General features: G+C 47.3%; 1 protein-coding gene across 2 annotated transcripts in view; it reads left to right on the forward strand.

Moving 5' to 3' along the window:
- Window positions 1–549: 549 nt before the first annotated feature.
- LOC139107506 (LIM domain only protein 3) overlaps window positions 550–23,729 on the forward strand; it is a 64,010-nt gene continuing 40,830 nt past the window's right edge. The window contains exons 1-4 of one of the 2 annotated variants that reach the window (XM_070665163.1): window positions 550–689; window positions 2,082–2,418; window positions 2,703–2,743; window positions 15,232–15,412. The gene's annotated coding sequence lies outside the window, so the exon portion shown is untranslated. The remainder of the gene's footprint in view (window positions 690–2,081; window positions 2,419–2,702; window positions 2,744–15,231; window positions 15,413–23,729) is intronic. The other variant, XM_070665164.1, reaches the window with a different exon arrangement.

The following is a 23,729-nucleotide window of genomic DNA, read 5'->3' on the forward strand; positions in this document are numbered from 1 at the left end:
GACGCGATGCGGGACGCCGCGGAAGCAGCGCACAGCAGCCATCATAGTTTCGCGGACCGCTACCTCGGACGGCACGTAGCGCGATCGCTCCCGGTTTATCGCGGATTTTATTCGTTCGGAGTGCGAGGAACGTGCGAATTTTTGCCAGGAGGGACGGCGGCGGCGACAGGGAATCGCTGGATCGAGTTATCTGCCGCAGATCTTCTCGAACGACGCCGTATCAACGATTGTGAAAGACGGCCAAGCGAACGCCAAGGTACAGTCTGGGTAAAAACAACAAATCTTGCGTAGCGCCAAGAACATCCCGCGGTACTATAAAAAAAAATCGAAGCGCGTTCAGCGAGCTGAATAAATCGGTTTCAATTACATATTTAACTGCTAATTACCCCGTATTAAATAGATAATTTTTATCGCGGCACGAGAGACGCTTTTCAGACGTTGGAACTTTTTGTACAGCCGCCGAAAAAAAAAAAAAAGAAACAGCGATTACGTTCGTGCGAAATATGACGATATTCGGGTTTGCACAGCTTCCGAAGCAGGATGTAATTGGTTTCCGGGGTTTGTGATAGGTACGACAGTGACCGAGACTGCCCGATTTCAATGCACAGCGGAAGCGAGAGAGCCTGGAGCGACGCATCTCCACCGGAATTTGCAGCCACCGACACGGCGGAGTGCAATACCTCGGCTGGGTGAGCGAAATTAATTATTTGTTTATTATTTAATTTTCGCAGCACGCACATGTTTAATTTCACACCGCTGACAAAGGCGAAAAACGAACAACCGTCATGATTAAATGCTCTTTGAGGCACTTCTTTTATCCCACTCGCCCTTTTTCCCTTTATTTAGCCCTACATTACTTGCGCGGCTTTATTCAACGTAATTATCCGCGTGTATTTCATGTCCCTTTATTATATCTCAATTTTCATTGTTCTCTTTGATTTATATGCAATTAAATAAAGGCCGACAGTGTTTTATTTTTATCTCCTAAATAACGAGTGTAGAAAATTATTTTTTAATTGCGAGGTAATTAACTGCAGCATTCGAATAATTAAAATGCGTTTTGCTTTGTGACTTTCGTAGAGACTTTTGAGATGCTGCATTTTATCTCGCACGCGTAACGTAAGGCTAATTATCGATTGTTTTTAAGCATTATTTCAATGGAAAATTGGGGTTTTTTTTCTTTTTTTTTACGTCTTACAAGTTTACTTAGGAAACGGTTAATATATCTGCCACGATAATACACGTGCTGTGTCATTTTTTAAGTAATAATTATGGCGCTTAGAAATAATCGTCATAAAAGATCGGTCTTTTTAAATAAACACTTTTTTTTCGTAAATGTCTTTATCCATTAAACTTTGTGGAAATTTAATGCATCGAGAAAAATATCACGAAATGCCAGCAACCTAAACATGAAACGCAATTAAATAATCGAAACGTTTAATTAAATAACGAAATACCTGAATATTTATTTTTATAATTTATACTGGATATAGTTGCTTTTTTAGTTCAAACAGAAATAATTAAATTACACGCGATAATTAAAACACGTAAAATAAATTAACCTTTCAACTTTTTTTTAAATATTTTTTTTATTTCGCAAAATTAAATGCCAAAACTCTGAGCCTATGTTGAACAGAAAAAAAAGAAAGAAATTAGATTATACGACGATTAAGTATTTTAGATTAATCGCGCTAAGTACACTGAAAGACAGATATAACATTTGCTGCGACGAGCGACGACGGCAGCTGGCGTATGTGACTTCACTTTTTTCGGCCGCCAAGGACGAGGGGGGTAGCGGAGAGTGGCGTTCCTCCTCAGTCCTTGGTGACCGGTGCTCCGCGGCACATCTACGCGCGCGCTTCGCGTAAGATTTGACGTACACCACGCCAAGATCACGTACGCCAGCCACCGTCGCAGCATCACATACGCACTTCCTGACGGTGAGTGTATGAATAGCTACCGGTCTTAATACGCGCCGTGTATTCTTTCCGCGGAGACTGTTCACGAAGCTAATACATTTTTATTGTATACTGATATACTTAATTTGTCACTAATCAACCCAAATATTTATTCTGTTTCAGATAAAAATCCAGAAGAGGAAAAATTTTCGAAGAAATTAACGTGCCGCACGCCGAACATGATAAATACGAACCGCAGCAGGTTCGTCGATTGTTTTGAGATTGTCGTAAAATAGTCGGGCGTGATTTTTGGTATTTCTTTTTTAGTATACGATATTTCTGAACGTGAGTGTCGTACGATAACACGCGATAGTATTCAATATGTTAATTTCCGCGATAGTAATTAAATTCAGACGCGTACGCGAGTTTCCAGTGCACGGATAAATGGCTGGACACATCCCAAACTGAGAGGAGGATGAGGCCCAGGAAGGGCATCCTGCTTCGGCGGAGCAACGTTGAGGTAAGCATCAGTTTTTATTTCTACTTCCGTCTATTTAAAAAATTAACATTTTCGTACTACTCATTAGAATCACTTTGTCGTTTCAATAGCAGTAAAGAATAATAGTTTAATAATTAATAAATCAAAGTGTTTAATTCTAGAAAAATTTAACTGCCTCAGAATTATTCAAATAATAATTAATTTTAATCGTTTAACATAAAATTTAGAATCGCGTAAGAAATTTTTTTTTTTTAATTATTATTTCGATCTCTCCACATTTTAATTTTTACATTTTTTTATTACAGAATCGTCGTAGCTGTATAACTCCGCTGCTGCGCATCAAACGGTGAGTCACGTAAATTTTTTTAATGCTACTAACCCATTGAGGGAGGGAATAATATATTAGCCAAACATTAATGATAATTAAAATAATAAAAATAAAAGTTTCGCTAACGCTTACTCTCGTGGCAGTCGAAGTGGGTCGTGCGAGAGACAATCAACATCGCGGAAAAACGGTAACAATAAACTCGATTCAAACTAAAACGAGTTTTTGAAGATAGGATAGACGGATGAAAAAACAAAAAAAAAAAAGAAACTTGCGACACTATACAAAAAACAATTATACGTTTTTATATACGTTACACGTAGAAAAATAATATTCAATTCGCGTACTCGTGGTATATGTACAATAATATTAATATATTTGAGTTCGATCCAACTTTTTTAAGACGGGTTATTTTCGGCCGAATATCGACAATCGTTAGCGTCGTGCAAAAATAAAATTGTGACGGTTGACGTCGGATGAGGCGGTAGGAAAGAGAAAAGGAGAGAAGCTTTCTCGCGCGAGCGGCGCTTTCTTCGGGTTGGCAATCCTTCACAGTTAACGCCCCTAATCGTATTCATTAAAGTGCTCTCAATGCTTTTACACGGCTCTCAAGCTCCCGCCGCCACTTTCTCGCTCCCGGTTCTCGCAAACGCTCTCCTTCCCCTTACCCCCGCGTCGTGGTCCTTCCGCCTTAGCGCCTCCGCTTTCAGCGCCCAAGATTTCGAGCGGATTCTCTCTCGCTCTTCTCACTCTTCCCTTCCCGTAGGTTAAATAAGATCTGTCTCTCTCCGTCTCTATTTTTCCTCTTTATCTATTACGCCGCCCTCGTTGTCGACTCGTTCTCCATCCTGTTTTCTTTCCTCCTTTTCTTTCTCTCTCTTTCTCTCTCGTTCTCCCGGTCCAGTCGGTGAGAGAGCTTTTAAGTTAGCAACAATGCGCGGATTTATAAACCAGCGGCACCGGGCATTGTTATCGGCGAGTGATTGGAAGCCGTCGTTTCGACACCGGTCGAATACCAACCATCGGTTGCCTGGGCCATTGTTGACCCCTTTATCTTGGAAATTCGTGGGTGCTACGGTCTCCACCTTCCGCATGCTCGTTCGTCCGTCCGTTCGCACGTTCGTACGTCCATCCGTCCGGAGACTTGCTAAATCACTCGGGGTTTTATTGATGGACCGCGGGGCAGAAAGGCGCGCGCCCCGAGAGCAGGCCGGTACCTCGGTATCAGGACTCGTGATAAACGGCCCATTGTGGACCGCCTTTTCTTCATGGTTTCTTAGTGTGTCGCGCGCGCGGTAGTTTCGACCGTTTCCCATTTGATTCGGACGCCGAGTCGGATTTACTTGTTCCGTTCGCCGCCGAATGACGGGTCCGCGTCGATGCAGGTCGAGTCTGGATTGATATAGCATAAATGCGAGAAGTAATGCTTGAAATTGCGGGAGATACTGTCATGTTCGCGATCGCGTTGCAACGTTCGTAAATTAATTTAATATACAATTTTTTATTATATTTTTCTTTCAAAGATTTTATTTTTATCGCTAAAGTATTATTTTCTATTAGAACGTAATCTTGAACACGAGGTAGTTTCGAATAACAGTATTTTTTAAAAATCTGTTGCGAGCGAAGAGCTGCTACTTTTTGGTCGAAAAGCCACATTGACTACACAAAGTATCTCTATTATACATTTCTCACTCGAGGTCCAAAAAAAAAAAAATGAAAAGAAAAGAAAAAGATGTGTCGTCGGTCAGCATCTCGCGTCTCGAAGCCCCGTTCTCTTTTTCCCGCGACTAAAAGGGTTACAGCCGGACCCGCTTCGCCCGCCCCGTCGAAGGAAGCGTGACCGCTGCTCCGGGATACATATGTAGATGGGATTTCAAGTCCGCATTTAACCGCCTTACACCGGCGTAAACGCTCGGCGCGTCGCGTTCTCACCCTAACGTCTGTGTTTCACGTTTTCTGCGCCGCCGGTGTGGCTTTAATGCGGAGCACGTGGATGCGCGTCGATCTCGCCGAATTATACGCGTCGGTGACACTCGTCAGCACAATGGGGTACCGGGGTGAATCGCGCGTTTCTACCCCCTCGGCTCGCAAGCTGACTTTCCCATGATGTGCCCGTAATCAGATCATCTCTATCCTACACACCCTACCCCGATACCATACATCGCGTTGCGCCATCCCTGCTCTGTTCCGCCCTGTGTACCCTACCACATTATGCCGTCAGCCTCACTTCTATCGGCTATGTCACACACGTCCGCACACGCGTACAATCTGCTCCGTAATCCCGAATTTTCTAACTAACTGGTTTTTTACGCATCGCTCAGCTGAATAATCAATCTAACGATTATCTTTGTTACCGGGGTAACGGCGAGTACATTGTATATTTATTGTGCGCTTTGTGCGCGTGATACTTTTTTCTTTTTTTTTTCTTTCTTCTCTTTTTACCTGACGCCTTCTGCCTGACTTCGAATCGGAACGTGAGAATTTAGGGACCCTGCGGTGCGCACAATTAAGAAAACTTTATAATATAGTTAATTCCTATCAATTAATTACTTGACTTTTGCTAAAAAAATTTACGCCTTTCAATTTTCATCTGTAAATCGCGATAAAGATATTTATTTACAATTCACGGGAGCGTTTGGTAATTGATTTTTTTTTCTTCTCTAAAAATGCCGATCGCGAGGCGACAACGCGACAAACCCTTCGTTCGCGGTTTACAGCATTGCGTGGATTCTTGCGCGCGCTAAAATGTACGTACGAGATGCATTGTGCCGTACACAAAGAACTATCGATTTTCAAGAGCGGCCGCCACGTGTCCCAAATACCAGGACACGTGCCGGCTCGCTTCGGTTCCGAGAAACCGCGAGATGCGTTAAAGGGAGAGCGAGAGAGATGGACGCTGCAGCCGCATTCGACTATTTTGCTACACGCGTCTTTTACGTTTGCATCGCGTATATGTGAGCGCGATACGTTGTATATAAATACACCCGCGTATCGATCCCGTACGCGCGATTTCGTGGTTGCCCTTCTCGCAGCCCGCCGCCGGGAGGCAATCTTCCATCGATCTAATCCGTAATTACGCCGCTGAAAGAGCGGCCCGGGGAGTCACGGACACCTCGATAACGGAGAAAAGTTCCCCAGTCATTTTTCAGACTGGTAGGCCCTGCGATCAGCCGCAGTCGTACACTCTCCCCCCGGCAGCGAGATGACATCTTTCACATAAATGCTATTAAAATTATTTACGTCGGATTACTGGTATTAATCTTATGATACGTTAATTTATTGCGTGACGTAAATCTTTTTTTTTTTTCTTTCCCTTTTTTTTATCGATACTTTAATTTCAAATATCTTGCACCGTGTCTTAAATTTTCTTTTTGCGTAAATAGAATTTATTAATTAATTGGGGGAATTAATTACGACTCGGTGATTCTTAAACCGCTTCTAACCGCGACCGTACGTATAATATAATCGAACGTTTCGTCGCTGTGTATTTTTTTTAGTAATATCGGGATAAAATATTAATTTTATTTATATCGTGGGCCCGAGTGATATTTCGTGAACCCTCCCAGGTTGTAATTTGCACAATTCAATCCAAATACATAACGGCTGCAACGGCCTCGTGTGCAGTTACGCTCACACGCTTCTTTGCCGCGCTAATCTGTCCCTAATCGCGTACCAGACTTTGTCACGGTGCCGTTTTCCCCGGCGATTCAATGCGAGCCACCGTGAAGGATCCGCACCCCTCTCGACGGCTCTTTCGCAATACGACGGTAAACAAGTGGCCGGGTTTTTCTTTGCACAATATGTTGCAGGACCATTACTTAGTCGTGGCAACCTCCGTTCTCGCGGGGAGAGTGGCTCTTACCTAAATAACCACTCAGTCACTCGCAGACTTCTCTTAGCCGGAGAGGACGGCAAGAAAGAGAGAAGCCGCGCGAGCGACTGAGACAGGAATAAGGATAGCGGGTGGGAGGAGGGGAGAGAAAGAGAGAAAAAAAAGCGAGAGGGAAAGAGGGAATGGTCGGGAAACGAGAGAGGATAAAGGATGCGAGACGAGGGGCGAGCGAGCAGCCCGACCGGGCGGGGGTGGCCCCGATACTATTACGTGATGTAAGAGTAACCGAGCATCCAGAAACCACCCCGTCAGATTAACGAGGCCATTCTCCGATTGATTTCTCGAGGAGCGCGCTTCGACCGTTAACTTCTATATCGCGCTCCCGCGAAGGTGGAACGACTGCTTTTTGCGCGATCCGATATACAGGCGATATTGAACTCCGGCCGAGACTTTTAGCCATTAGACAGATTATTTGATCAATCTAGATCCGCGTTCTTTTTTTTTTTTTAATTTTTTAAAGATGTATTACTATCGTGAATATCGCTGCTAATAATATACAATTTTATAACGAACGAATAAGGTTTATGATTGAAATAACGTGCAAAGTATTGTGTCTTAATTACCCACTTTGGAGTTTCGGTAATTATTCGCTGATACGCCAAAGCTCTCTCGTTTATGCTCTCTTTTTCCCTTCTCGCTTTGAATCTGCTGATTTCGTGAGAATGATGCGTCGCAGCGAAACATATCGGATGACGGGAGTCGCGGTACGGAGAAGCGGAACTCGAGATACAGAAGGGGCTGGGAGAGTGTGCGAAAGGAGGCGAGACGAGACGAGACGAGACATGTAATGGCGTGTCGGAGTTAACCGGTTGATAACCATCGGCTATAATTAACTCGGGAGAACCAGCGAACGAGCACCCGAACGCGATAACTGTACCGAACCGCAAGCTATGAGTTTACGATACGTTTGTGTGCGCGTCGGAGGGAGTGCTTCTTGCCCTTTCGGCGAGATTCTTGGCGAGGTCGGGGGGAGAGAGGAGGGCACGCTCGCACGGCTGCGGGGAGAAACCGGCTGTAATCGGAATTACGTTCGAGTGCATTATGTGCCTCCGGGCTCGGAGCATCTCGCGCATATACGATAATGTCTGTTTCACGGCTGGATAGGTTCGCTAACCGATGACGTTTACTCGCGCATAGACGAAAACGATCTATTAAAACCGAAGGACCCCCTCGATATTCGAAATCATTCTTAGAATTTCCGACCCCCTCGTTAAGCACTAGAACTGTATGACGATATAAGATTTCAAATAATTATACATATATTGACGAATATATTTTAATTACGCGTTTAGGTAGGTGCAATAAAAAAAAAACTTTTATCTTATACTCTTTTTATCTTTTTTTTACAATTTGAATGGCGAATGACATAAGATAAATTAAAAATAAAACTTTCACTCGAGTAACGAATAGAGGATCTATTCGAGTAGTGTCCGATTTTCTCCGCGGATTATACGCAGCCGGAAACGAGTCTCGCCGGGCGTGAATAATTAACGAGACGCATTTGGCAGCCGGGCGGCGATCTGTTCGCAGTCGAATCCGCAATTTTCGTTAAGCGTCGATTTTGCTCCTTTTTCTTGCTCACGGAGCTCCGACTCGCCTTCGGCCGTCGGGGGGGAAGGCCTGTCCGCCGTTGAGAGGAAGGAAAGCCGCACAATCATCGGTCAGTCTTTTAATTTCCTATATTGGGCCGGGAGAGAGTGTGCGGGCGGATTTGGAATTGGTGTGCGAAAGCGCGCACGCACGTGAGCGATGTTACAGGATCAGCGGCGGACGTGAAATAGATGCGCGCTTGAGGCTTTCATATATTAGGTAAACCTCCCGGTTCCTCATATACCGTTAGTGACCTTTAACTTTAAGTTACCCGGGGAGGAGAGAGAGACAGAGGTAGAGAGAGAAAGAGAATTCATTATTGCACGATCTGTTTGTGCGGCACCCTACGAAAGATATATTACACCCCGCGGATTATATCGCGCCTAGGGCATCAAACCGTTTTGACTCGTCACTGACGTGAGGAAAGGACGAAAAATCGACGAGGGAGAGGCGCGCGAGCAAGGTCTCGCCGGCGAACGAGATAGAGCAAGTCGGGCGAGGTGGTAGCGAAGAAGAGAGAGACGGAGGCGCGGACGAAGGGAGGGAAGGTGCGCGAGGGACGAAGGGGATGGCTCGTGCGCGAGGGTCGGCACGGAGTGGTAATTGGCTGTCAGTGCTTCCCAGTCCTACCAACCACCCAACAACCCCGAGAGATTGGTATCGCTTATAATTAACTTCTCCGTGCCACGAAGCCACCGTTTCCATCGGCGTCCACGAAAGGAGAAGGGGAGGGAGGGCGGTAGCTGGAAAACAGAAGTATAGAGGATCGCTGGGGATCAGCGGCGGCGGGGCCGCAGGGTGGACGAGTGTTTCTGGACGGTCCGGAAGTCCGAAAGATGACTGGATACGGGCGAACGGATATCCGCGGAATCTCGGCTTTCACGACGTATTCGTGACACGTAGGACACGTCGGGCGAGGGGGAAAAAAAATATATATATGTACGTAAGAGATTCAATGGTCGTGGGTGCTCGAGTATAAATTTTAGGTCACTGAATGCTGAGTGTTTTCCATTCAGCTCAGCGAGAAACATCAAACGTGGATTCTGCATGCGCGGTAATTCGCTTTACCTTTTAGCGACGTTTATTTTATCCACCTCTAATTAGCGTGTGTCTCTTTATGTTGATATTTTTGTAAAAATCGTAATTATCCTTCGCGCTCTGCGTCCCTTATACAAACTCGGAGAAAAATTATATGAGTACCAAGCGCGGCGTGTAATATGACAGAACAGGAGTAACGCGAACAAACGAATTTAAGAACAGTCCGCGATCCATTATCACTCCAATTTAAAAAACAGAATTTTATTACGAATAAAATAATACTATTTACGCAGCGATAGAGCCTTCCTCGTTCTCTTCTTACCCAATTACTCTCAGGTATTAATCAATCAAGTATTTAAACAATTGGAACGTTGATTCAAGACCCTCGGAAAATAAAAGAGATTAATAAAACAAAATCTTTAATGTCACTGTTAGTTTTAATCGTGTCTTAGAAGCCTCCCCCGAGTAAAAACTCAAGCCCGGCCCGAGTCGGTCTTCTTTCGCTCGAGCGATGCCTGGCGTCGCGATTCGCGTGCGTCGCAACAACGTCGTTATAGCTCCGGCGATGTCAACGACAGACCGAAGCTAAGCGCGTGCAGGTTGCATCAAATCAGCGGGCTAACGAACTCGCAGCATCCGCGCACGCGGTGGGTTGGTTACCGTCGTGGAATACGACGTGAGTCCGGGGCATCAACCGCTGCGTCGAGCGTGTACCACCCGCTACACATACTCGCGCCCCTTCGCCCACCCCTCGCATCCTCGACCGGCATATAGGATCCACGGAATATCAGTGCAACCCTCCGGTAACTAGTTTCTGAGCAGGTCACCCCAATTAACGTTTCCACGTATAGCACAACCGCCCCTATCGTCCTCCACCCCGTCCCGGCCTTCGCTCTCCGTCTTGCTTCCGCTCGCTCGCACTGTTACCCCCGTCTCTCTCGCTCTCTCCCTCGCGAGCTTCTCCCTTTTGGTTCCAAGGCTCCTACCGTTTTCCGCTGCGCGTCGCGCCGCGGTAAGTCTCCCAGAAACTTATAATTGCGAAAGGAGTCGGCAATTATAATTGCCTCAGACCGACGGAGACGGCTGTAATTATCCAAAAAGTCGGTGCACGCCGCGAGAAGCGCTCGAGCACCACGGCACCGTGCCGGCTAGCTGCACGTAGTTTTCTCGAAATCGCGGGGGGATTAAGGAGAATAACGGACGAGGGAGAGCACGCGTTTGCGCCCGGTAGAAAATTTCGCGCGGTTCCCGCTTCGGTAGACGCGGTACGGATAGACGACGGTGCCCGGCCCCGAATTAAAGTTCGTTAATTATTTGCATACTTGGGATTCGACGTCGGGACCAAATCGAGACCTAATTCGAAGCTGCTAATGCCAGGAATGGCGGAACATTGTTTTGGCCGTGCCGCGATTAATCTACTCGCGACGCGGCATATTTTCGCAAAAAAAATACCCTACGACGAAAAGATAAACGATATCGCGGCACGTAAAGCGTTCCTAATTATTTCTCGAATAATATCCAACGCCTTAAGCTGTCGAGACTATGTAAAAATTGATTCGTAAATAAATTGTAAGTACGTAGGATATCGAGGCGTTCCTGGTCCGCTCGGCGGAAAAGCGCTCGCGAATAAAATTCGTCGCGCCAAATCGAGTTTCTCCCGCCTTCTGGCGGGTTTGGTTTTTGATTAAGTTCGCTCGGGCGGAGGCATTTAACGGAAAGGCATCCCCGGCCGCAAACGGTAAACTGATTAAAATATAATCCCGGTCGGGCGGACAAACAATCGACACGAATCGCGCGTATCGACTGGCCGTCGGCCGTTTGGACTCGATTTGCGCGTGGACGGGCAAGGAAATTCAGCCGGCAAGGGAGATATTTGATTTCATCACCGAAACTCTCGATATTCATTGTCGGGCGCGAGTACGAAACGAATTAAAACAAAACCGAGGCTAATTTAATGGTATTCAATCAACGCGCCTTGGCTCCGCATTCACGTTACCATTTAGCTGTGCATTTTGCACTAATTGCCACGCGTCTGAATGCCGCATCTCATTCGTCTGATATGAATATTGCGTCCAACGTTATCACTGCCCGGGAATCAAATAGCCGCATTTAACGCTAGTGGTGCGTCGCGTACACCGTCGCGTCATGCCATTTCCATATTCCATCGCAGATCCCGTTTTTCGGTCGTATGTGTTGCGTCAGAAACAAAACGGCGGTACGTACGGGGCCTCGGGAAGAAACGGAGAAGCGGAGGAGATTAGCGGACTTCTCCCTTTTTACGGTCGTTGCAGGAGGCGCAATTAAAGCGAACGCACGTCGTATTCCGTTTCACGATCGAGCTAAAGTGCTTGCCGGTTATCGAGTAACATCTATTAATTGAACCGGGCGTTTTTAATCGCGTCCTCCGAAACTCGCTCGGATCTCGTTAGGACTTTTGCCGTGTGGATTGAAAAAAAAAAAAAGCGGTAGCCGGAACGTTTATATTCGCCGCGTGACGTTTCGAAAAATCATCGTCTAGGAACAGAGGAAAACCGCCCGTCGCTACCGCCGTCGCCGTCACGCCGCCGCCGCCGCCGCTCGTTGGCCGATTGCGGATGCCTTCTTCACGGCCCCCGATGTAATTTTCTGAATGACTGCGTAATTAAAACTCTAATTTCCTGCGCTTAATTGACCGGAGTCTTGGTTCCCCCTTTGCTCGGTGCCTCCCGTTCCCCGGAGCCTCTCTCCTCGCCGGACCTCCCGGCTCACCCACCAGTCGCACCGCTCGCTCGCTCGCCCTTACGACCTCGCAAAGTAAAGAAGGTGGGTGGGTAACCCCGTACCGTTCCCCAGACATTTTTCTCCGCGAGATATCGACGTGCGCTTTCCGCGAATTATTTCCGCGGATATTAATAATTGCGCGGAGAAACGCGCCACTTTCCGCTTGATATTCTTAAGTTTCTCGCTGACGTCACGCCAGATGGGAGGCTCATCCGACAATATTAGACCGGCCACGCGCGCTCGCGAAGACGCCGGCGAAAATCAAGGAAGAAAGTCTCGGGGAAGCCGCGATCACAATTAGGAAAATAGATTTAAAATCCGGAATACGGCGCTGGCAGGCGTAGTAAGGGGTCGACGCGGACAGCCGCGGATGGGTTGCGCGTGACAGAGGAGACGGGACGTGGGGAGGACAGAGGTAGAACTCCAATGGAAATTAATTCATTACTCTAATGCATTGAGCGAGAGGGAATGGGCCAGGCGCTGAAGCGTTGAGCGCCAAGCATTTCGCTAAAGATGGATGTCTCGTTTTCATTTCGAAAATTAACACTCTTCGTCGCTTACTTTTCGGGCTGCCGAGGATCTTCGTTGGCTTTCGCTCGCGTTTACGTTTCTGCCGGAAAACTCGGTCGAAATCAATTTTCGGAAAAAGACGAATTAACGAGTCGTCGCGAAAGTCTAATTACAACAACGTATCTAACAATTGTAATATCCATTATTTTATACACAGATCTTTTTTATCCTCATTTTTTCGTGTAATGTGTAAATTTTGTAATTACGTCAAATTCTGTTTATTATTAACGGTAAATTGCTAAAAATAAAGTTAACGAGGCCTTGTAAAGAAAATGTAATTTTTAGGCATTTTCCTGCAATTAACAATTTCCATGTGCATATTTTCTTTAAACCGCATTTTTTATGCGTCCCGTTTTCCCGCTGCCGCCGCGATTCCTCGGCCACTGGCTGATGTTCGCGAGGTGCGTAGCGCGCTCGTTAACGTATTCATGGGTTTATGGGACAATTAACCCTTTGAGGGACAGTTTAATTACAGAAGTGATTAAACATCTTAACGTAGAAACTCGGTGGGCCCCGGACGACGTATATGCATTCGCAACGCGACGTGGCAGGCAGCCGGGTCGACTGGCGGCATAGGACGGCGAGGGGCGGGAGTCGGGGGGCCGAGAGGGGAGGCAAGCCAGGCTGTTACCAATTAACATACTAATGACACGAACCGCTTTTCGAGGGCCGGCGTAACCGGCCGCCACCGTGAGCTACGTGTAGGCGTGCACGTGTGCGCATGCTACGCGAGCCCGTGTCTCAAGAGTACGTCGTCGGTGACAATCGAAAACGGCGGGACGACAATTTTAACGGGTCGCCGCGGATTAATCTGAAAATTCGCGAAAATATATTTAATCGGTAAAGCGAAACGTTATTTCGCGCGGCGTGCGACCTCGCAGCGTGCCCCGCGGGTCGCTTTCGTCTGGTCGCGGTAAAAATTTCCCGTCCTCTTTCGCGCGGCTTCATTAAACGTTTATCAGCGAGCAATTACGCGTCGAAACGCATCCGCCGCCCTGGCTGAACGTCGCGACGAGCCGCGCGACTCCCGATGGTAAATCTTGCTCGACACGATTGGATTTCACGATATTGTGTATCTTCACGGTGGGGTGGCAGGCGAGGTGTGCACACGACCAGCGGGAGAAGAGCGCGCGAGGAGGGAGGGGAGGGAGGGGGCGCAGGGTTGAGCGCGCTAGATTTAATTAGCTGATTATAATGTTTATTTAATTAATATAATTGGCAAAGCCCCGCGAGCGTGTGTATAGACTTACACGGGCGGCCCGCGGCCATTCCGCCGGCGTTGCATTTAATGACGTCCATTAACGAACATTTACATTAGCAGTAATTATTATCGCGTGGGCGACGTCAGTGCGCGTGGACCAACCGAGGAATTTTCGGGCACTCGTTACCGGGTGCGGAGTCCGATAAAAGCGACGATTATACTCCCCTCCCGCTCGCTCCCATCACCCTTTGTCTTTTTCCCGTTCGCGCGCGGGCGCGCACGCGAGATTATTAACGCTATTTTGTTAAACTTTCCGCGCGCTGCGCCATATAAAACCCGATCGACGCCGAAATCACTGTTTAACCGATATTCGTTACTTGATATTAATTGAGCGTTTACACCGACGCGATGTTTGTTGTTCGATACCGCTCCCGGCAGCAATATGTAGCGTAAATATATGCGGCGTAATAGTTACCGAAACAAGAATTTCGGCGTCATATTTTTCGGCGTCGTTAATTTTTTTTTTTTTTCAACGACGAACTTGCCGCAGTTTGCAATACGTTCGGGCTTCTCCGGCGTTTACCCAATTTCGCTGTTGGTTTTTTCTCCCAAAATTATTTTATTTCAAGACGATGTATCTTGCATTATTTAAATAGCGGTAAAGGGCTTTTTTTTCTTCGATTCGTGACAATCTTGCGAAACTTTGCGGTCCGTTGACGCGAAAGGGTCCGCGGGAGTCTGCGATTGGGGTACGGTCGGCAGGGAACGGACCCAGGGATCAGCTTCCGCTACGCGTGAACGGGCCCGCAGCCGCCCCGCCGCGTGACGTGATCTCCGTTATGACGCAAGAGGGACGGCATTGCAGCCGCGTATATCCTGTGTATCCTGCGTGCGGTAGCGAGCGAGAGAGAAAAAGAGAGCGCGCGGCGAAGGGAGAACGAGATAGGTAAACACGAGTGGAGGCTGTCGCGCCGCTTCGGGTGCTCCCGGCGAGTCTCGCGGCCTCGGTGCGCGCCTCCACGTACTCCTCGTCACTTCGCGTCTGAGTGGCGTCGCGTGCGGACGTGCGGATGGACCAACGAACGAACGAACGAACGGCGGACGGCTAGACAAGAGTGAGCGAGTGAGTCGCCGCCGATCAGCCAGCGCGGTTGCGCGCGGCGGCTACGCTCAGCGGCCGCGGCGGGGGTCCGCTTTCTCAGTGCACGACTTGGTGCAACGGTGAACGACACGGGGGAGACCGACCCCGCGGATCGGCGAACGACACGCGCCAGGGAAAAGTCCGGCATCACCGCGGAGCGTAAGTGTTGGCCCGCGCGGACCAAGCGCCGAGAGTCGCGGCGGCACGCGTGCGACGGATCGATTCCGCTCGTGACACATCGAGCCCACCGAGTTGTGAGAATCCGGATATCGGGAATCTTGTTCTTGTGTGAAACGTTACTCTCTCTACCATCCTAGCGAGCCACGGCCTCCTCTCGCCCTCGCCTGCAGCCGAGCCCTAACGAAACGAGGAAAACGACGGCGCCCCGTGCCCCATGAGTGTTACGAACGACGTCGCGCCGCTCCGAGTGGACGACTATTCCTCGCGAGGGTTTCTCCACGCGGATCATCGGCCGGCGGTCCACTCGCTCTCCCATTGGTAAGTCCGATTTCGTTAATTAAAAAAAAATTTCATAAGCGTGCGCGTAGAAGGAGATCGTATCTCGGGAATCGAATAATTAACGCGACAGCGATGTAAATGATAACGATATATGATTCACGGGAGGGTTAATAACAAGCGACGAGTACAATGAATGCGATAAACGGCGAGTGATAAAACTTTACTTCTGCGATTACTCACGATCGGCCGGGTGTAAGATGAAATGATGAATCACGGCCGCGTCGAAGGAGGGACTTGTTAAAGCGATCCGGTGCAAGGTTCGTGTCGGCGGATCTGCTTTTGCCGAGTGTTTTTCTTTGCCTTTCGTGCTCTCACGATTCGAGAGCGCGGCGGCGCGAGATCCAATTTAAAGCGGCGCAAATGCAATTGCCGCGTTCCGCACGTTTTCAATAAACATTTAACGTCCCAATTATCTTTAAGCGGTGAAAAGATTCCGTTAGCGCGGCGACCGCGCCGTTAAGATCGAATTATCAATTAACGATTACCGTGGCGAAATGTGCGACCCGCGACGCCGAAATCGAGACACCTGGCGCAATTTACATTAATCCGCACGTGTGCAGCAAGACGAGTTACATCGAACCGCGTTTTCGACGTTCGATCGATAGCACGGCGTGCCTCTTGTGCGTTGCACCGTCATGAAAATTATATCGAAACGCCTCTACATCCTGATAAAAGTCCGCCGCGTACTCGTGAAATTTTTGGCGACAAATTGAAATTCAAATCGCGTAGCCAGCGGTTCTCAGTAGCGACGTGAAAAGCCATGCGCACTTGTGCGCTTAACAAACGGAGTTTCTCACGCGACACTCGTTTAGAACATTTTAAATTATTATTAGAATTTTATTATCTTATCTGTAAATGAAGAGCTTACGAGAATTAAGCTTAAAAAAGCTGTTTTCTAAGAGTATTGCTTTTAAGATGTACAAATAAAAATAAAGACGTCAAGATTTCAAATATTTAGTCTTTAAAAAAAAAGAAAAAAGGAAAAAAAGATATTTAAAAATACAATATTGATAATAGACTTTTCGATTAACGTTATCTTCGTTATAACCGAGAGACGTGAATGGAAATAAACAGAGCGCAGGATCAATCGCGAGGTGATTCTGGATAGTACTCAATAAGATCGAAAACGGGCGCACAGCCGACCGGATGAGGAATCAGTGGCGAAACAAGGCACTTAGGAAGAGAGGGTACGTCGAGAGGGAGGCTCGCGCGGATTGCGAGGGCAGGGGACGCGTGTAGGGACGGAGGAATCAACGGGTGCGTGTGCGTGCGCGGGGGTACGTACGTGCACGCGCGTGTGAATTGGCGCAGGCGCGTTCGCCGAAATGGAATAGTATGACCGAACTCGAACGAGAAAAGGGAAATAGCTGCGGGAAGGGTGAAGGGAACGAAGCGGAGGTGGCGGTGCAGGAAGAGGAGAAAGAGACGAAGGGAGGGAGAGAGAGAGAGAGAGAGGACGAAACGAGAGACGAGCGCGGCTGAGGGAACGGGCGTGAGGAGAGCGGGGGTCCAAGGCGTTGCTTGCTTAATTACTAAAAGCTAATCAATTCCGGAGGAAGTAAAGTTTAAATTGCAAACTAAAGTATAGCTACCCTCCCCCGGACGTAACCCTGCAAAGCGATATTACCGCTCGCTGCATTCTGCAATTAGCCCGTGGTAAATCATTGAAGGAAAATTATGGCCCGCGCATTCGCCGCTGAGCGAATAGCAGTTTTTCGCAATTGGAAAAATTATACGACCGCGCAGTTTCTACTACCGACCCTGTTTGTCTTTTGTTTGACAATCTCCCTTTTTTCTTTCTTCTTCTTCTTTTTTTTTTTTTTTCTTTTCTTTTAATAATACGTTCTTGCATTTTTTTTTTTCTGACGCAACGTCTTTACCGCGACAACACGGTTACGAGGTCGATTTTTAGATATAGAATCTAGATCAAATAATTCTGCTCTTTCTTTGTCGAATAAAATCTCTTTTTATAGAAACCAAAGCGATTTACGTTGAACGATATATCGGTATCTCTCGCGCGAAGGCAACGAAGTAAGGGTTGCCGAGATGGCAACGGGAAACGTGTCGCGGTTCTCAGTAGGGCGAGAGGGGTCGGCGGTCGGAAGATGGAGAAGAGGGTAGGATGAAGTATACAGCGCTGGAAACAAGCAATAAAATCAATGTCGTTTCCGGCGATTCAATTCGCAAGACACATCGCACAATTTCACATACAATTTTACGGCAGAACGACCACGACTCCTATTTACTTCACGGCCGCCATTCCCCTTTCCTCCCTCCCTCCCTCCCCCGCCGTCGACCGTTCGCCAGTTCACTCGTTTCACCGTCCCTCAACTTTTCCCCTTTACCCCCGGTATTTTATTTTTCACAAAATAATTCGATTTCGCTCGTTGACTCGCCGGGTAAGAATAAGATTTTACGAGGGACAGGGATTTTGCGGAAATTATATAAGAAGATGATACCGTCTCGTTAACTTCGTAATGATTTATGCGTCGCACGCGAACGGCAATCGGAAATGGAATCCAAACGCACACGGGCACCAGAGAATGCCTCTCGTCGATTTATTTTATTTTATTTTATTTTTTTTTTTCTTATTTTTTATTTTCTTTTTTTGCGCTGGTCTAATGCTTAAACTCGGGGAAAAAAGCTCATTCGTGATTCTCGAGTTTGGATTATCCCTTGCTCCTTGGCCGGGATCGGATTCTTAATCGGTGAGCACTGGCCGGAAAATAGCCACTTTGCCCTGGCACGAACGGGCGCGAATCTACAAGCACTCCTATCGCCTGTACCATTGGTCGCGAAACAACAGAGGGGATGGACAAGAAAGAAACTCGATTCGAAAATCTTCCCTTTTTCCCCGAACGAAAAATTAATCGCGCTCACACGAAAAGATAAAATACTTAAAAAGAAAAGATAAGACAAGACCAGTTTCTGTAACGTGACAGTTCCCGGCCACGACTTCGCTCGCCGAATTTATTCGGGAGTTCGTTTGACGGCCGATTAAAACCGTTTCAGTCCACCGGCCTCTCTCGGCCATTTGATTTCCCGAGCTCTTTCATAGTGCGCCAATTTTTGCAAATTAACATGATACGTTTTAGCGCGCGGCGATTGTAACGTTCACTCGGCCGAATCGCGTATGTGTTAACTCGCGCGCGCGTACGCGCATGCCAAGAGACGGCGGTGTGCCACGGGCAATCGATATCGGCGGGTAATAAAATTTGAAAGAATGTAATTCCGAGAAAAGTAGAAAACGCAATAACGCTTAATCGTATTTGCAATCTGCATCCTATATCTGGCCGGGAGTCGCAGACGAGCGGACGGAGAGAGAGAGAGAGAGAGAGAGAGAGAGAGAGAGAGAGAGAGAGAGAAAGAGGGCCGCGACCGATTCGATCTGCGATGCGGGTATCATAATCGCGGCGACCGTAATATCATTTTTATCTGGCTTCGATATCGATTACGCATACGCGCCCGCATCCCGCCGCTGGTAATCGTCGGGCATACGTGTGCGGTAATAACGTAACTGAATACGTCCGCATGAGGTGTTGCGAAAGGCATTTCGCGCTTTGTCTCCTATCGCGGTATTTGATATAAATTATACAATGTCGCCGCGCGTATCTTCGTTCGCGAATCCTATCGAGTCTTCGATAACGCGCGGTGGTCTCCTTTTTCACGTTTACACCGCAGTAATTAATCGCGCATAAATAACGCTAAGCGGACTATTATTACATCCGGGATATTAGCGTATTATGGTATTACGTATCGCGATATTACAATATCGCAATATGAATATTAATCGCCGACGTATTGTTCGTTCGTGTAATTAAAGTGGACGTTCCATCGAGTTGGAAATTGAATCAATCAATACGGAGCTCGCCTAATTATCTGTTCCCGTTTATAGATGATTTTTCGATGCTCGGGATCGGATTATTACGCCCGTCAATCGCATAACGACGCGTCATTGCGAACGGCTCTCGATTCGTGTTTCAATATTATAACCGAGACGGCCGGTTAACAATCGCCGTGCGATTTAATGCCATTATCGGGATGGAAATACGTCGCCCTCGGAGATAAACGACGGCCGCGGCGACGCTGAGTTTTCGAAGTAAATTTTCGGGATTTCATTTGGAAAACATAACGTGCCCCCGTGCGGTATTTACGGGTTCCATTAGGGAGCTGTCAGTCGGTGATCCCGCAGCGCATCTTCGGGCCGCACGTATCCGGGAGACCCGGGGGGGTAGAGAGGCGCGACATACGATGCGGCAGCGGTGCGCAGTCCGTGCACCAAGCCACGAGACACTATACGTTCCGATGGAGGACAAGCTTATGGGATGGAACGTTCATCCGCGGTGATCCTCGGAGTACCGTTTCTTTCGGCTGACTTCCCTGCTGCTCTTTTCCCATAGGCGTCGATCGAAAGCGCGAGATACCCATAGCGAGATAAGACCGTAGACCGTCTCGTGCCACCCTCTCTCTCCCATCGTGTAATTTCTCCGTGATTCACGACGAACAAGTTTTAACGCGGAAAAAAAAAAGAAAAAAAAAATAGAAAAAAAAATCTGTTTTTGGCACGCGCAAATTACAATCGAAATCAGAACTCGCGCGACGACTCGTCGCCGTGCTTCCTCCATAAATGAAACATCTCGGTCACCGACGGCTCGCGATTTTCCTGAAATTTGAGAGATTCGGGTCCGCTAGCAATTTGTGCGGCAAATCCAATTACGGTTACGATCGGGCAAAAATAACACTACATGATGACACGTGTGTGTTTTTGAGCGTTTTTCGCCCACCTGAAATAACTCGACTGCCGCTCTGGCCAGGTTGTTACGAAATTTGATATCCCACGGAGAGCCGCGGTTCCACGTCACGGGATCGAAGGCATCGCTAATAAAAATGTTCCCAGGATGGCCCCAATCTGGACAGTTCGATTGTCTATTAGCGCTACGTCTTTTTTTTTCTTTTTTTTTCCCTCTGTCTCTCCCCCATTTTTTTTAGTGACGTTTTACACGCCAAGTTACTACGCTATCCGATTGAACTTAAATTAGTCACAAAACAATTTACCGCGCCAGCGGATATCTCTTTTTCGTTTGACACGACTGTAAATAGTGTCCACAGCTCTGCTTTGTAGATATCGATTTCTCGGCATCGCCGGTTAACTACACAATCTTTATTGGAAGCACATAACTGATCATCGATATGAAAGCGTACCCCCGCAAGAAGACTCAAACTTAAATTCCCGCTGGTTAAAGATTCATCTGCCGAAAAAAAAATTTTTCAACACTTCGTGCATTTAATAAAGTCGCGCCCGTTTTTGAAGCCGCTCATTATATTTTTACAAAGGAATAATTGATTTTCGTTATATCGTTATATCGCTTATGCCATTTTTCTCTAACGTAATACAAATATTATAAGCTAATCGGTTAACTCTCCTGAAATATTTACGAAGATGCGATCGATTAGCTATCGAGCATTGCGTAATTATCGGGTCGCGAGTATTTCGGGTGGCACAGTAATTAGGAATTCGCGTAACGAGTTATTGCGTTCATAACGCGAGCGATCTTCATGAGATTGACGCGCGCACGCGTTTGCGCTCACCGACGTTAATAACTTTATTAATTTACGTAACAATTAATGCGACCGCGATAATTAGTCGGCGTTACGTCCACCGCGTGCTGGCGCGTACGCGAGAATATAACATTACGCAAGTCGTCATCGGTTTTTCGCCGTCGTTGGAAAAACTCCGCTTTTTGTCGCGCGAGTTCAGGTCGATCGTCGACGTTGTCGGATGCGATGGCCCGATATGGAATATTAATTTTCGCTAACTCACCAACCTCTCACCTCTCCCTCCCGCCGATCCGTCGACCCCCTTCGCCCTTCCCGCCGCCCCCGCCCGTTGTCCCGCCGCCGCTCTCCTTCGTCACAATTCCGTGTCCCGTCCCGTCCCGTAGTACAATGTTTTCCAATTAACTTTATTCGAAATCGAGCGAACCGCCGCGCCGTTTTCCCAATCCACCGCGTTCCCTCCGAACCCCCTCGCAGTCGCACCCCCTTATTCGCTACACTCGGTCGTAATGGCCAGATTCCATGTACGGAAAAATTTACGAAACACTAGAATGTCGAAAATCCAAAACGCGGTACTTCGTAAAAATGCGCTTAATTTTCGTATCCCGTGGGAAATGAATGAGGAAGCAATTGCCTGTTTTTTTTGCCTGCTTTGTGATAATTTGAAATGAAAAACATCTCGCAAAATTACGGCGAGCATGATGTTCGTTTAAATTACGTTTTTTTTCCCTTTTTTTTTTCTTTCTCTTTTTTTTTTTTTTTTAATCCTAAGCGCGATTGTCTCTAACTTTCAATGACAACGGCCGGCGTCAGTCGACATTCAATAATCGACTTTAAGCTCATCAGTTGATTAGCACGTCTCGCCTGGCAGAAATGCGTCATAGTTACCTCGGGCGGAAGTCCTGTATTATTTCGCTCGCGCGAGGTGATATAAAGTTAATGATATTTGGTGCCGTCACGTTCCGAAAGTTAATTCGTTCTCGGTATTAATACGGAGAGTGCATCCCCGATAATGAGATTGCGTTGTGCGAGGGGACGGATATAAGAGGTAGGTTATAAAGCTGGATCGTAATAACGTATTGTCTGGCGAGTCAGCGCGCGTGTCTATCGAAAACGAAACGACTCGTCGCGCACTACTATCATGATCCGATACATTAAAAGAAGGGATTCACGAAGGCCGTCGTGTATTTAATAACTTTAATCGTCACTTTAAAGGATACCGAATCAAAATCGCATATAAAATATTTAACTAATAAAAAAAGAAAAAGAAAAAGAAATTGTGAAACATTCACCGAAGAATAGGAAAAGCGAACAAATATATAAAAATATTATATTCAATATTAAACGATAAAAATGAGAGGATTGTAATTTTCTAAGTTGAAGTTGTAAAAAATTAAACAAGATGTTTCGCATTCGATCGGCTCTCGCGCGAGAGTGTATTTGGAGCGTCAACACCGTCGACACCGTGCTTGGCCGTTAAAGTGTTAATAAATCATAACCGCAAGTCGTAACCGCAATTTCTTTTGGAGTCTCTCTCTCTCTTTCTATGACGCTGGCGGGCTAAAAACCGCGCCTTTCAAGTCTAATGCACGGGCCCCATAAATCGAGGCGACTTCTTGTCGGTGGGCCAGACGATGCGACGGTCCGGCCGTTTTTAGTTCCGCTCCGCTGCTATTATTGCGCCACGCTTATAGGTCAGAAATCCACTCTTATATACGGGAGGGATATTTATACGCTATTCCATTTGGGGCAATCATGGATGAAACAAGTTGGAGAAGATCCTCGTATTGCGACACATAAATTATGCGCGTTGCCTTTATACACTTTCCCTCCCGCGAATACCTTTATGCAAAAATCTTTATCCTTTTTTGCTTCTTCTTTGTTCTTATCCGCCGGGGGAGATCTTGCCCCGCGCGTTTGAGAAAATTTCACCTCCAATAATTTCAAGTTTTTACGGCTGAATCCTGCGCGAGGCCATTTGAGCGGGCGAGGTAATATTCTTGTATTTTACCCCCGCAGTCTCTTTCTTCCGTTCGCAAATTAAAAAAATTTGTCATATGTAGCCGGGCGTAATTTTTCAACCTAGTCCGGAGAGCGGTTTCCTTTATTCGTTACGCGGAATTGGTGCCGGCCGAAAACGGATCGTAGCGACTCGAGGCTAAATTAGAAGTGTATCGGACAATCATGGTCGACGCGGGGAGGGGAAAAAAAAAAGATATCGACGCCACCGATATGCACCGTGACCAATGTGTTAATTAGACGAGTTTTCTCACGATCTGAGCGCAATTACCGGTTTCTTCTTCTCCCCGATCTTCACGCCGCGCCGCGAAATGATCCACCGAGCCGTCTATCGGTCAAGAGCCGTTTCTTCCGTGAAAAAGAGAGCCGTGTCCGGCCGTTCGGAAAGATTCAGATAATTACTTTCGCTTCTCGACCGCACGCTCCGGCGAGCCCAGGCCCGAAACAACCGTATCTTGCGGTCATGAATTTAATTAAATATTTTCGTGGCCGAATGTGTCCGTTCGGCCGCGCGATTATCTCGCTGTTCTTTCGCGCGCGGAGACGAGGCAATTTACTTTTTTAATCTCCGTAATGAATTAAACGCTTTTCCCCCTCGGTCTGGCTGCTCGCGGTGCCGGCCTCACTCCAATCCCGTCACCAGCCCTCCCCTCGCGGCACTCCATTCCGTTCCGCACCCTCTCCCCCTTTCTCCGCCACGCTGCTGTATTAGCTTTTCCGC

The sequence above is a fragment of the Cardiocondyla obscurior genome, linkage group LG13 (assembly GCF_019399895.1).
Source record: "Cardiocondyla obscurior isolate alpha-2009 linkage group LG13, Cobs3.1, whole genome shotgun sequence".
Taxonomy (NCBI): domain Eukaryota; kingdom Metazoa; phylum Arthropoda; class Insecta; order Hymenoptera; family Formicidae; genus Cardiocondyla; species Cardiocondyla obscurior.